This window comes from Marmota monax, unplaced genomic scaffold, assembly GCF_021218885.2.
Source record: "Marmota monax isolate L192 unplaced genomic scaffold, Marmota_monax_Labrador192_F-V1.1 WCK01_AAM20220418_F8-fsc00045, whole genome shotgun sequence".
NCBI classification, from domain to species: Eukaryota; Metazoa; Chordata; class Mammalia; order Rodentia; family Sciuridae; genus Marmota; species Marmota monax.
In genome coordinates this window covers 11,727,838-11,743,968 of record NW_026692132.1, presented here as the reverse complement: position 1 = coordinate 11,743,968, position 16,131 = coordinate 11,727,838, and the positions used below count along the sequence as shown (strand labels likewise).

General features: G+C 32.3%; 1 protein-coding gene across 4 annotated transcripts in view; it reads right to left on the bottom strand.

Moving 5' to 3' along the window:
- Trpc6 (transient receptor potential cation channel subfamily C member 6) overlaps positions 1-16,131 on the bottom strand; it is a 173,822-nt gene that overhangs the window by 78,936 nt on the left and 78,755 nt on the right. The window lies entirely within an intron of this gene.

Genomic DNA, 16,131 nt, shown 5'->3' with positions numbered 1-16,131 from the left:
TTTTATTTGAACCTTCTTTTTTTCTCTCTCTTCATCATCATTATCAGGCTCAAGTTTGACTCGACTCCTCATTGTGGGGTCTTGTTCTACAAAGGAGCCCTAACACCTCAGTTTTGGAGTTCCATATTTTTCCAGCCCAGGGACTAGATGGTTACCAAGTTTAGAATTTACCAAAAATCCTTGTGTTCTGCTATTAGAGTGAGCAAAACCCTCCCAGTTTCTGCTGCTGTTCTCCAATTGCCTGGGCTTTCCGGTAAATACCTACTGGCTGTGTGCAGCTAACCTGTTCTCAGTTTCTCAGATGGCACATGGAGCTTCCCTCTGCTTTCTGCAGCACTGACCCCAGTACCAAGTAATTCTTGTGACCGTTGCTTGCTTGTCAGTCTTTCAGGGTCTGTGAAGATACCTTGTCACCAATTTTGTCATAAGTGTCCATCGTTTTTAGTTTTGCTGAATGACTGCCTTGGTTGTTCAAGTGTGAGAATTTGAAGACTTTTTTTTTTAAACTATGCTTTTTCTTCTATCACCATCTTCCCAGAATCTTGTGCCTACTTCAGACATACTTTTGAAAAGTTGCTTATAAATGTTCTTAAAATAGACCATATTTCAATCTCCCAATGGCAGCTCCCATTGTGAAGAAATTTAGTTTAGATTTGTGTAAATAAAGAGTTACTTTAAAATACATTCAATGATGCCTAGACCATCTGTTTTTGGATTTGGGGTGTTTGGAAGTGAAGCCCACCCCTCTAGGTACATCAATACTGAAGAATTGGCAGGTAATGATAGAAGGGTTGATCACAGAAATTTCAAAGGGATCATCTATTTTTGTTCTGTAATTACTTTTATATTTGAAATATTAAATCTTTTTTAGGTTTCCTGTTATATCAAAATATGACAAAAAATTGAGTAAGTTATATAAGGTGAAAAAGTTGTTCCGAACTTTTTTAGCTGATTTAAGCCCTTAGCAATACAAATGTATAAAACTTCTTATTCTCTAAGAGATTCCAAAACAATTATTGGTAGTGAAACTGAGACCACACCCATGTGGGGACACATGGAAGACTGCCCAAGGCCTCTGCTCCCCACCTATGATGGGCAGAACACAAGTGGAGCAAGATCAGGTGAGGAAACCAAAAGTAATGCAAGCTAAGGATCATTTTGGAAATTAAGTTAGACTGAGGTACTCAGAGCAGTATATTAAATTACACTAAACTATCTTTTTATTTTTATTATTCTTAAAGAATAATAAAAATGGAGTACATTGGAAAAGAAAAATGAAGTATACTTCACTGTATATTTTTAAAAGTTTTTATCATAAACATTTTCCTGGTTTTGTATAGTGTCAAATGACCACACCAGACATGCTTGGAGTATAATAAAATTCATTCTTGTTTAGTTGTGTCGTTATATTTAATGTAAAGCAGATATCTGAAGCAACTGAATATATAATTCAGATGTCACAGCCATTTTATTAATGTGAAATGGTAGAGGAAATGGATGTACACCAAAAACAACTCTGATCAGGAGTATAAATAATTCAGATAGAATAATATTCTGCTCAGAAACATACAATTACTTTAAATATGCAGTCTAAATAAAATTAAGCTAAAAGTGAAACTATTTGATTATATTCTTAATTTTGCCAAATTTGTAATTTTTGTTGATTGAATTTTCTGAATATTTTCACTTCTGCAGAGCAGAGATAAAGGTACACAAGGAATTGTGAGGATCAGATAGGATGATGTTCACAAAACCTTACAAAAAAACCCCATAAAACTCTTTACATACCAAAAAATTTCATCCTTCAAACAATCTTTTAAAATTGCTAATAGACAGATGTAATAAATCAAGCTAAGAATGCATCTTCACAAATCACCATAGTCTAGGAGATCTAGGATAGCACAACAAAAATAAACATGTCTTTGTTGAATAATAGGAAAAATATATTATTGTTTATGAGTAAAGAAATTTGGTTGGAATTCTTTGTGAGACCAAAGTGGTTTTTAGTTGTACTAATCTCAGAAATGTACTTTAAATAGATAAAAGCCAGACAGTTTTTTTCTAGGAGGAAACATATCAGAAATTATCAAAACTATTTGGCTTCCTGGTGATCTATCATCTAATTATGTGAGGTTTTGGCAGAATGGGACAGAGGCTTTATATAAATAAATTTCTTCTTAAAAATAACATTTTTTCATAGTCTATATGAAACAGAAGGCTTAAGCCAAGGGCAGGCTGAGTGGATGAGATGTGCTGAAGGAATTCTTCACAGGCAATTTCTATTTACAGACTCCTTTTATATCTACTTCTACCAAGGATCAAAGAACATCTTGGAGGACGTTGTGCTGGAGGATGCCTTTTCTGATTATTATGCAGAACAGGAATGAAAAAGTACTGCCCTGTTATTAGTCTTAATAATTCAAGAGCTATTGCTTAAAGGTGCTTATGTACATCCAGGTTTAGCACTGTGTTATCATGTGATGTAACTTACTGGACCACTCTCAAGCAGAGCTCCTCCAACCAGAAACCTCCCATGTAGTTTCTATTATCTTGATATAACATGTCTGGAAGAGGGAGATATCTAGCAACAGCAGGCAACTCTTGGACAATTCAGATTGATATCAGCAATCATCAGGTCTGAAATGTTATTAGTCTGTATGGTTCATTCTATATTGGAAGAAAAGAAGGATCCCCAGATAAACTCTTAAAAGATTTGAAATTGGAACCAAAATTGTATTTAGTTTACTGATAGTGCCTTGGTCCACAATTGCATTTAGTTTACTGATTGTGTCTTGACTATTGTAATTTCGAGGCTACAGCCAGCTAGGACAAAAAGTCAAATAAAGTACAAGGTCTCTGGGGCATTTACTTGGAGTAGCTATCTAGATAGATAATAAATTAACACTAGAATAAATCACAAGCAGGCTGCTACCTCCTCTTGACTTAAAAATTATAAATTGGTCACTCTATTCAAGCCTACTGATAAAGATAGTTCCCTTAAATTAAAATCTAAAAACATATCTTGCTTGTACAGATCTAGCTCTCTTGGGTAGTTTTGCAGGTTTGTCTTGTGAAATTACTGATTTCTATTAGCTAGATGATGTCATTAATAAAGCCAGCAGTAAAACCCAGTTCATATTAGAAACCAAGTGAGGATTGTATCATGCTTCTTCCAAGAATTAATGATTATCTAAAACTTAAACCTTTTATTATGAATTCTAAAAAGTGACAGTATTCCAAAAACACATAAAAGAAAACTGAAGAAAAAATAATGCCTACTAAAAAATAAACATATTTTGCCATGATGAAGGCTACTAAAAAGACATTTTGAATGTCTTTATAGCTAGATTTACATATTTTTATACTTAGTAGATGTGATCTGTGCATAATTACAAATGATAAAAATTAAAGATGAACTTAAATAGGTTAAAATTCTATGAACACTTGCAACTTTAACCTAAGAGATAAAACTTAAGAAGTAAACTTGAGAAAAATTATGTGACCTTAGATTAACACAAAGATTTCTTTGATAGGATACAAAAAGTAGGAACCATTAAAAAATATTGATAAAATGTACTTCATTAAGATTATAAACTTCTGCTCTTCGAAGCAAAGTTGAGGAAAAAATGCAAAAACAAACAGGGAGAAAATGTTTACAAAACCCCTATGTAATAAAGAACTTTTTTCCAGATTGTATAAAGAACTCTTACAACTCAATAATACAAATAACCTTAAATATGGACAAAAGATTTTAAAATAAAAATAAAATTTCCCATAGGCAAGTGAAAAGTTGTTCAAGATGATTACTTACCAGGTGGCTAAATCAGAATACTCACTATATCTGTCTGACAATGGTCTGGAATACCTGGAACTCTCACATCGCTGATAGGAATGCAAAATGGTAAGTAGCCACTTTGAAAAGCACATTGACAGTTTCTTATAAAATTAAATGTACTCTATGACCCAAAAATCCAATTCAAAAATAAATAAAAGCACATTTGCTTACTGGTCTTCAAATTTGATGATAACTTTTAAAATATTTCCAGGAATGCAGTGGGAGCACCAGTAGTAGTCCGGTATCACAGAAACCCTGCCCTGTGAAATGGCATCTTGGGAATTTATTTGATTCATGAAGTCACCTGGCCCTCTAAGTAGGATATTCCTATAAGAGTTCTGGTCCTGGATGAGAAATAGTTTTGTATTAGTTTTTACATACATGCATATCATATATATGTACCCAAAATATTACCACTGTATTTGAAATAAATGGAACTGATATGATTACAAGCCACATTCACCTCTGTTTTATAATCCATAAAAAATAGTTTTCTTTAAGTTATTAATTGCCTGGGTCTTTTGACTTCCATTCTAATACTCTGCTAACTAGATCACAGAGTGTCCAATGAAAACCAAATAGTTGGATGAAGTAGTCATTTAGCTTCAGTCTTAATGCATTTCTTGTAGTTTAGATAATACATTAGATATCTTTTTCAACTACTTAAAATAATTTTTAAACAGATGATAGAGGTCTTTATTACTTTTTCTTCCATTAGATGTGGCCTCTCTCCACTTGCCTCATCTACTGAGATGAACTTCATTCTTCCTATCAGATACTGAACGGCATCAATTTTATCTAACCCACTTGTCCTTGTAGCATTCCTGGTGCCACCAAGTTTTCACAGATGTGCCCCATTTATTTGTTTGCCTATGATGATAAATTTGTTCCATTCTGAGACTAGGGCAATAACAAAGAGGAGAAAGTGAAGATAAATTATTTCAGTTCAGGAAGTAGAAAGTGATGGATCTAACATCACATTCTGGAATTCTTTATGCTTTGACTTAAGTCATAAAGAGGTAATGGAAGCAAATGCAAAAATTTCATGGGAACAGTTAACAATTTATGGAATAAATACTGCATGAATTAATGAATGAGTGAATGAAGTGGCTAGAGAAACCTGAGTTTCAATTCCAGCTGTTCCATTTAGTAGCCAGAAATTTGTGCAAACGACTTAGTCTTTTTAAGACTTGGCTTCTTCATTTGCAAGATGGGAGTAATCATGTAAAACAGATCTGAAGATTAGTAGGATGTATATAAAGCATCTATCACATTGTTAGGGAAGCAGTAGATTTTCAAACAAGTAAAAGGCAGCTACAGGTAAATTCTTGAAAAAATTCAACTTCTATCCAACATTTTTTTAAAATAAAGTTTTTTTTTTTTCCAACTAGGAATAGAAGGTAATTTAGTCTACAAAGCAAGCTTAAAAAAATAAATAAATAAATAAAAAGAAAGAAAGAAACTAGGAAATGCAAAGGGTCAATAGTAGCTGTGGAACTTGAAAACAAAACAAAACAAAACAAAAAAACAAGTTAGGCTGACTTACCCTGTCAGATAAGACTTATTATAGGGCCTTGATATTAACACTGATGTAAGGTGGAAAACCATACCAACAGAAGCAAACAACATATAATAAACCAACTCATGGACATTTTATGTACAAAAGAGATAATATTACATGCTTTCAGAGAAACAACAGAATTCTCAAAAAATGTAGCTGAGAAAATTGGTTTTCTTTATTGAAAAATATAAAATTTTGCACCTACCTAAAATAAACAAGAACAATTCCAGGTACCAAATTGACCTAAATAAGAAAAACAAAGCTACAAGGCTTTTGGAAGGCTACATAGAAAAATAAAGTTCAGAACCTCAGGATAAGGACAGAGCTCTTAACAAGGCACAAAAACACCAATTACAAATGAGATGTTTACTAAATGTGTTATGTTAAATTTAAGAATGTATTTTTATTTTTAAAAAACAAGCAATGGGCACACCACAGAGTAGGAGAATATAATGTGGCACATATAATTTTAAAGGCCAATACTCAGAATTTAGAAAAGAACTTCTATAAAGCAATATGAAAAGGCAGCTTAACCACAAAAAAAGATTCAAAACTTTGACCAGGCACTTAAAAAATAAAAAAGGTTACCAAGTGAACAATAAGTATATGAAAAATATACTCAATCTCTTTAGTAATCAGGGGGGATACAATTGAAATTATATGAAATATCATTGCACTTCCACCAGATTTGCAAATATTAAGACATCTAAAATATCTCTTATGGGTTGAGTTGTTCTCCCCATCCCCTAAATTCACTCAGTAAAGTCCTAACCCCCAAAACCATGAAGAATGACCTCATTTGAAAATAGAATCTCTACAGTAGTGATAAAATTAAATTAAAGAGATCATGCGGGTGGGCTTTAATCCAGTAAGATGGGTCTTCTTAAAGGGGGAGAGAAAGAAATTTGGAACCACAAACACATACACATAGGAAACAATGTAAAGACAAGGAGATGGTCATATGCAAGCCATGAGAAGGCCGGAGGAAACCTTTCCCTTTCATTCCTGAGAAGGAGTTAAGCCACTAACACCTCATATCAGGCTTCCATAACTGTGAGGCAAGAAATTTGTGTTGCTTAAGCCACCAGTTGGGGAACCTCGTTACAGAAAGCAGACCCCAGAAAACTAATAAAGGCTGAGCCAAGGGTTGAAATGGTAGAAGAATTAAGAGTAGAGATCCTCAGATACTGTCAAGTGGAATATAAACTGTACATTCACTGAAGACCACTTGAACATTATCTGGTAAAGTTGAAGATATGTATTTCCAGGTCCTGAAAATTATCCAGGATATATACCCTGGAGTAGGGCTTTCTAATAAAACTTTCTGGAGTGAAGTTTTAATAATTGATACTGTCCAATACTATAACTCCTAGTTGTATGTAACTATTGAATATTTGAAATATTACTATCACAACTAAGGATCTAAATTTCTAATTTTATTTAGCTTCAACTAATTTAAATTTAAATAATCACTACCTATTAGACTTCATAGTTGACAATGCAGTTCTACAATACTTCAAAAAATGCACCGAAGGTATACATAGAGGCATGTTTATAGTAACATTAACTACAGTAGTCCAAATCTGGAAATAATGTTAAGTATCTATCAGTAACAGAATGGGTAAATAAGTCATAATACATTTAAATAATAGAATACTCTATATATGGTAATGAAAATTAATGAACCAGAGATACAAAATTGGTGACTCTCAAAACTATGTGAGCAAATTAAGCAAGAAATAAAAGATTACAAACAGCATATTTCATTTATAGGATGCTCAATCACAGTATATTGTTTAAGGACAAATACTTAAATGGCAAATGAAAAGGAAAAACAAAGAAATGACCTTGATAATAAGAGTCATGTTGGGAACATGGCTCTGGGAGAATCTTCTGAGTCTTGATACTAATTCCATGAAATTCATTTTATATTATTATTTAAATTTTTATTTTCATTTTTTGAGACAGGGTCTCCCTAAGTTGCTTAGAGCCTTGCTAAGTGCTGAGTCTGGCTTTGAACTTGGAATCCTCCTGTCTCAGCTTCCCGAGCTGCTGGAATTACAAAAATAAAAAAGGGCTGCGGATGTGACTCAGTAGTAAAGCACCTCTGGGTTCAATCCCTGGTACCAAAAAAAAAAAAAAATTGACACTCTAAGACACATTTTAGTGTGGTTGATGGGAGAAAGACATAAAGCACCAGTCTGCTGACCCTAAGTCTTCAGAATGCTCCAGGAAAAACAACACTGAATCAAAAAATCAGTGAATGGATCTTAATGTATGTTTCAACTTATTATGTTCTAACTTATTGTATTAAGCTTTGAATAAATTATTTCTCATGATTCTCTACTTCAATTGACACTTGCAATTAAACTGTTAGCTATTGGTTCCAAAAGATAAGAGGGTATATAGTATATTTTCAACCAGGTAAACATATTAGAAAGGAAGCAAGAGAAGGGTCCCCCAGATAACAAAAGTTTTCAAAATCTTTGTAAAGAACTCCTGTCTCCATTTTCTTAGCCCTACTCTCTTCAATTTATTCTGTCAGAATTTTGTACTTATTCCACTGAACACTTTCTATCAACGTTATTATTGACTTCTATTTTGAAAATTCAGTGATCAATATATTTGTTCCCATCTTGCCTGTTGTTCCAGCATTAATGACACCAATGAAAATTTCCTCCATCTTTAAAGACATTTTCTCACAACCAAATTCCCCTGACTAGCTGCCCCTTTTCTACTCCTCTTAGTACATCCCCCTCCTCTGTCTGACCTCTCCTGCTAGAATGCCTCCGTACTCTTGGCCTGGTTCCCTTGTCTGGTCTACTTTCATTCACTCCTTAGAAAAGCCCATCCATTTTCTGGTTTTAAATATCTAATCCATTTCACCAGCTCTGGCCTGATTCCTTAGCTCTAGACTTAGATATTCTGCTTCCTGATGCCTAATAAGCATCCAAAATTTAATGTAACCAAAGCAGCGCTGTCATATTCCACTTTTTCCCAGTTATCTTTAACTCAACAAGTGGTCACTCCATCTACTTGAGGCCAGAATCCACTCTTCTCCATACAACTAATAACTATATAACAAGTTTTTCAGTGTTCCTATTTTCTAAATATATCTAAAATACAACTACTTATCAATATGTCTGCTTATAAAATCCCAGTTTATGTTAACATCCCCTGTTCTCTTTATCTCCTTACTGGTCTCTTTGGCCTCCATTCTTGCCTCTTACACCAAGGTCTAAATGTTTTCTCAGTGTCTTTCCTTTTTTAAAAGACAAAACTCTAATAGTTTTCCACTGCAATAAAATAGTACAAAATTTTCTGCTGAGGTTAATCAGGAAAAAAAATCAAATAGATTTTGGCATCATGGTTACGTGGCTCACACTTCTTATCTTCTGGTACGCTCCGGAAGCCATGGCTTTGTTCACTGTCGTTATTGTTCCTGGAATACACCAATCCCATCTCTGTTTCAGGGTCTTTCTATCCTGCCTGTAATGTTTGTTTCAGTCCCGTCTTGCAGTTCGCCATTCCTGGGATGGGACTTTCCTGCACAGTCTCCCCACAGCAGCTCTGCGCCCTGCCTATTACCCCACTGCACAATTTCATTTTCCTGAAGCAAATAATACTGTCTAAAATTATCTTATTTGTTTTGTTTATTTATTTGTCAGGCTTACTTCATTAAAATCTAGGTTCTCAGAGCAAGAACTTGTATCTAAACACTTACATACAATCATATAATGAAAACATAATGAATGAATGAAAGAAATAGATAAGACAGCTTCCCAAGGCTATGGTTCCAGGTGCAAAGGCACCAAGAAGGAGACTCACAAAAGGCCCTTTACATCCAGTATTCTTGAAATCCCCCCAGTGTCTTCTTGCCTTCAGGAATAAGATGAGCCCTAAGATTCCCAAATCTTAACATAGTAAATTGCATTTTATATATATATATATATATATATATATATATATATATATATATATATATATATATATAAAATAACAAAAACTCAAGTATTCCAAAGCATACATAAGACAAACAGCATGGAACAAAGAATGTGCAGTCAAGAACATTTTGTGGGATTATATTAGCTGATTTTAAAATCCCCAAACCTTGTACTCTCCGTGGGTTGAATTAAAACAAACCCTATCAATTCTGTCAAGCATACCTCAAACATATCACTGACACCATCAATTTCTGTTACAGCTCAATCTTATGAATGTTTTTTTTTTCAATCTGTAATTTAGAAAGAAGTGATTAGAAGTTTAGAAACTTTATGTAAAAGACAGGTTATGTTAACAAGAATCAAGGTGGTAATTTTTTTGTGAAGTATTTCTGACTCATATCCTAAGGTACTGTCCAAATGCCAGGTATATACTAACAAAAGGACACGGATAGTGGAACAGATGTTTACAGATGCATCTCCTTTGGTCTCAGTAAGTGCTATATGCTTCTAGCCTGCTGCCTCTTCTACTAATTAATTTTTAATATTAGCAAACTAAGGAACACTAAAATAAGACTACTAGATAATTCTGACACCAACATATAACTGTTGTGTCAATAAATATGCTACATTCAAATGCAACCACACTTCTCACACACTGACTGTCTGTAGAAGATACCAATTATGACAATAAGATTCTAAAAGGATTTTCAGAGCATGGATGTCTTGCAGTATACATCAAAGCTTATTTTAGTAATGGAGCTATGATAGGATTTCTATTAAACCAACTAGAATTCAAGAGAACTTCAACAAACTAGGTTTTCTGAAATGTTCTCTCCTTCTTTCACTTGTACTATAGGCCAAATGGTTGAAATTCACTGTCTCATTTAGTCTTCCCAACAGCTTAATAGGTATTACATTTATCTTCTAGGAAAATAGGTTTAAAGGAGTAGCTTGTCCAAAGATTAAGGCAAGCCTTTTAACCAAACTAAGAATCCAATTCTCTGTGATAGAAAAGTCCACATGCATTCCAAGGCAAGAAATACTGCATCCATAAATAATTGTGCATATTTACAAAAAGAATACTGAGGTGAAATGGCTAGTAAAAAACTTTTAAAAACAGTATTTCTACATAATGAAATGTAATGCAACTGTTAGAAAGAATGGAATGTCTAGAGTTGCTACATGCAAGTATCTAAAAAAATACATATACTATTGAATTTTGAAAAAAATGATCATGTAGAGGACATAAAGATATAATCTGATTTTGCTTTATAAAAATATAGCTGGGCACGGTGGTGCATGCCTATAAATCCCAGTGGCTTGGGAGGCTGAGGCAGGAGGATCACAAATTCAAAGCCAGCCTCTCAAAAGCAAGGCTCTAAACAACTCAGTGAGACCCCATCCCTAAATAAAATACAAAACAGGGCTGTGGATGTGGCTTAGTGGGCGAGTGCCCCTGAGCTCAATCCCCAGTACCAAATAAAAATTATAAATTATATATATTATTTAGTTGCATATGCATAGACATTTTATTAAAAGATTTGCAAGAAAATATCAGTGGGTATCTCTAGAGAACAGTACTGAAAGTAGGACTCATACAACGAGATTAAGACTTTCTCCTTTTATTTTCTGATTTATTTCTTGTTCCACTATTACTTTTTTTACTATTAAAATACAGTCTTTTAAAAAAATGAGAGAGAAAAGGAAACAGGTTATTGAGATAATGTGACTTAATCACAATAGGTTTGTGGATGACTGAATATACTTGAGGGAGATGGACATAAGAAAATGAAGAAGTCCAAAATGACTTAAGGTTGTGAATGTGGAACCTTCACTGTTACTGATTAGAAAACTAAAAAGGAAGTACAGAGAGGAACTACCTTTTTTGTAAAATGTTCAGAATAGCTTGGTGTCAATCATGTATTTGAGGTAATATCAGGATGTGTGTGTGGAAATGTTATAGCATTATCTACAAAAGGCACATGGTTTGGTAAATGCGGCCCTGATCTTCTAGGGAGATAAATATAAATATTTAAAATGATCTCTATTATAACAATAACCAGGTATGGTTGTTCATCTTAGTAAGCCAGAGTTGAAAGAAAATTTCTAATATAAATAAAATCTTTCTATTACTATAAGAAAAAATGACGGTTTGATGTTCATATCAGAACAAAAGCATACTACCAGAGAGAACTTACCTGCTTTAATGACTTGGAGTAATTAAAGAGCAAGTAAGATACAGCATTAAAAACTTACATTAGATGAACAGACTGCAAAACCTAGAAATACACTTCCCTTATTAGACAGTTTGATTTTTTAAAGTGTGTTATAAAATGAATTATTCATTGAAATTATGTGAGGATAATTAGCTACATATGGAAGGACAATTATTTACATCCTCAATGCATGTTATACTATATAACAAAAAATTCATATGTGAATAAAACATTTATTTTTTAATTTAGCTAAATAAATAACAAATCCAGGGAAATAGCAAAAAAAAAGACAATTAAATATTTATTCATTCTTGTATTGGTACTTACAAGATTTGACAAGCTAAAAAAGGCCATAGTGAAAGAAAAAATTTAAATGTTTATAATAAAATAATTTCAATAAAAATAGCAAAGAAAAAAATGTTATAGCCCTAAAAAATAAATAGGCAAATTTTATGAAAGTATAATTGATACAATATAAAATATAAATAATAAAAATAACTCATGGAAAAAATATTCAATCAATTAATTAATATTCAAATAAATGCAAGTCTGGATTACGAGTGTAGCCTAGTGGTAGAGTGCATATGCCCTGGGTCCAATCCCCAGCACTGCCAAAACATTAAAAAAAAACACACACACACATTAAAACCCAAATGAGCTTTATTTTTCAAACTAAATTAGCACCATAAAGAATGATATCAATTATATCATGAGCTTTGTAATGTTTTGAACAACCAATAAAAAAAAATATCATAAAAAAGAATGATATCATTGAAAGTCCATAAAACTAAAGTAAAATTTATATTCTCCCTTTTTTTTGCTGATGACAAAGAAATTGGAACATTTTTCAAAATAAAATTCATAACATAATCTAAGACCTATGAATGTATTGTTTCTGTGCTTCAGGTTCTTGATCACTGGATGTGGTGGCACACACTGTAATCCTAGCTACTTGGAAGGCTGAGGCAGGAGGATCACAAGTTCAAGGCCAGCCTGAGCAACTTAGCAAGACCTTGTCTCAAAATAAAAAATAGAAAGGGCTGGAGATGTACTTCCATTTAGAAGATCCTAGGTTAATCAACAGTACCGCAAAAAAAAAAAAAAAAAAAAAAAAAAAAGAAAGAAAAGAAATTGGTGTTGATCAATTTTAGTGTAAAGAAGAATGTTTTTTTAATGTAAGATTTTTTGCAAGACTATATATAAGAACAAAAATTTAGAGTTATCTTATATGTATGCAACAATAAGAGAACATTAATTATATAAAAATCAAGTCCTTAACTTTCTTGACAGAATAAAGTGACTTAACATTATTATTATCATAAAGAATATATTTTGTACATATGAAAAAGGTATGATGTCAAATTTTAAAAGACAGATATGTGCTAGGACGTAAACAAAGCACATATATGGGCTATTACAAGAAGGTAATTGAGAAAAATATAATTTGATTTTTTAGAGTTAAAATGTTACTGATACTTTTTTCTTAATTTTGATTTATTTTAATGCTGCTATAAAATTTGTCAACTAATAATTTCCATAACTTTAAAACAATGTAGTGTTCTTATTAAACAAAAAGGATAAATAAAAATTGATTTCAAAAGCAAAATCTATATTTGTCACAAGCAATAATGACAAAAAATCAGCTAACAATATTTTTCTTTATATATGAACATTTCTTATTAAGTTATACATCATATAATTCAAGTAGGGCTTAAAAAGTACATGGAACAGGGCTGGGGTTGTGGCTCAGGGGTACAGCACTTGCCTCGAACGTGTGAGGTACTGGGTTCAATCCTCAGCACCACATAAAAATAAGTAAGCAAAATAAAGGTATTATGTCCATTTACTACTAAAAAAATAATAAAAAGTATGTGGAACATACAGAACAGGAGGTATACAGGTCTCTACATTTAGGAAAAAATGTCATCCTATCAAATGCAATGCTTTTGAATATTCCACATGGATATATTTCTTTTTAAAAAATTTATTTATTTATTCTAAGTTGTCATACTTGACAGCAGAATGCCTTTCAATTCATAGTACACATATAGAGTACAGTTTTTCATTTTTATGTTTGTCCACAAAGTAGAGTCACACCACATGGATGTATTTAATTTTTCTTAAAAATAATACATGTGCTTCATTATACATTCATTGGGTTCATTTAATATTCTTGTGAGATAATAGATTATTCCTATATTTTATTATAATATCAAAAATTTGAACCATATGATTTAATAATGAAAAAATTTTAGTTTTGCATTAACAAAAAGTTAAAGTAATCATTATCATTTTGAACTTAAAATTACAAATAAGCATTTAGGACAAAGTATTAAGTATCTATAGTCTAGTTTGCTTGGAGAAAATGTTTCTGTACATTAATAATCAGAAAATAGTTTCTCCATATAAAGGAATACTCTGAGTTCAACATACTTCTATAAATAAATAGTTCAATTGCAAATTTCCTGGAAATTAGTATTTAACATTTAATCAGTAAATGTAGCCAGTGAAACTACTAAATGAATTTAAAGGAATAAATGAATATCATAAATCGGCACTCAATAAGTACAACATATTTATTTACTTTTAATAAAGTATCATTTACTTAGTTTTCAGAAGAGTGTTGTTATGACTAAGAAGTATGTCAATTGTGTTTTATTTTTTATTTTTTTATATGTAGGTATTTTAATGAGGTCTTATAATGCCCTGAATTAAATAAGGAAATTTCAAGATTCTGTTGCTTTTATCTTAACTAAGTTTGAATTTTCTTAACCTTAACTAAATATTCAATTTTGGTTATTTATTCTTTTAATATTTCTTTTTAATTATAATTATTCAATCATATTGTTGTATAAATTAATGAGCCTTGCTGTGAGGTTTCCATACAGCACATTTCCTGCTTTGATGGATGGGACCCACCCTTCCTACAAACCTCTCTTGTCCTCCCTTCTCTTTTCTCTCCCCAACACCTGTTGGCTCCCCTAATGATTCATCTTCTATTTTTAGGTCTTTTTGTTTGGTGTTTGCTTGTTTCCACATGTGAAAGAAAATATATTTATCTTTTTGTGACTGGCTAATTTTGCTTGACATGATAACCTCCAGTTCTAGCCATTTTGGGGCAAATGACATAATTTCATTCTTCTTTATAACTAAATAAAAGTCACAGTATATATAGACCAGATATTTTTTTATCCATTCATCAGTTGACAGGCATCTAGCTTGATTGTATATCTTGGCTACTGTGAATAGTGCCGCAATAACCATGAGTATGCAGGCATCTCTTGGACATTGATGTCATTTCCTTCAGATAAACTCCCAGGAGTGGTACAACTGGATCATATGGTTGTTCCATTTTTAGTTTTTTCAGGCACTTCCATACTGTTTCCCATAATAGCTATACTGATTTACATTCCTATCCACAATGTATAAGGGTTCCTTTTTCTCCACATTCTTACCAGTATTTTTTTTTTCAAACAGACATTCTGACTGGGGTCAGAGGAATCTAAATGGAGTTTTGATTTGCATTTCCCTGCAGTGCAACCTACTGTAAAGCATTAAAGAAAAAGCTGGATTTATGTCCAATCTAGGGTGATGATCTCAAGAAAAAATATTTTTATAAATAGTTTGGGAAAAAAGCCAAAATATATTGGATTTGACAACTTAAAGTAGTTTTTCTTTTCTTTAATAATCTCCTTTTTAAAAAAGATAAGTAATTTTACATATTCTCTGAGGAACTAGCATTTCGGGGGGAAAATAAAACTCTGACTTACCATTTCAAAACTAAGATAAATTTGTTTTCATTACTTCTTCATCTAGGCATAGGTTTGCAATTTTTACCTATAGTTCTAAATCATTTTAAAATCTTACCCCCAATAAATCACCTCTACCAATCAATGACTCAAAAACACTCCTAAAATTCCCAGATGGGTCTAGAGTTTCTACATATCTGTGTACAAAACAAAGTTTGCCCCTTGAGTCAACTGTATTTTCAAGTGTGCGTATACAACAAACAGCCTTGGAAGCTAGAATGTTCCCCTTCAGAGCATAGGACCAGCCATTGTTGTGGTGCATTACAAAAGATTTAGGTTCATTAAGATCAGAATTTTTCTCCTATAACACAAATCACTGTGAGGGCAGCTGCCATCTCATCCTTTTATATCTTCTTGTAGAAATTGGAGCTTGGGGAACCAATTCAAAAATGATAATATTACTATCATAAAATACTGTCTTTGACCCAGGAAGTGTGCATCTTCTAACAGCATTCAGGAAATAGTGACAGGCTATCTTGTACATTAACAAGTGAAAATCTCTGACCTTTATTGATCTTGACACCAATAAGATTGTATACTTTACTTGGAACTCATAAATTATTTTTATTTATTAAATTTTCAGGATCCAGAAGGTTATGATTTTCTTTAACTAAATGACATCAAAGCCATTCAATATACATTTTCTATTGTGCATCAGGTCATCTTTAGCTGTAAGAAACGAGGATGAAGAAAAGAAATCAACATAACCCATATTTGCAACACACATGACCTATATTTTTAAAAAATATTAACAGAGCCACATGAG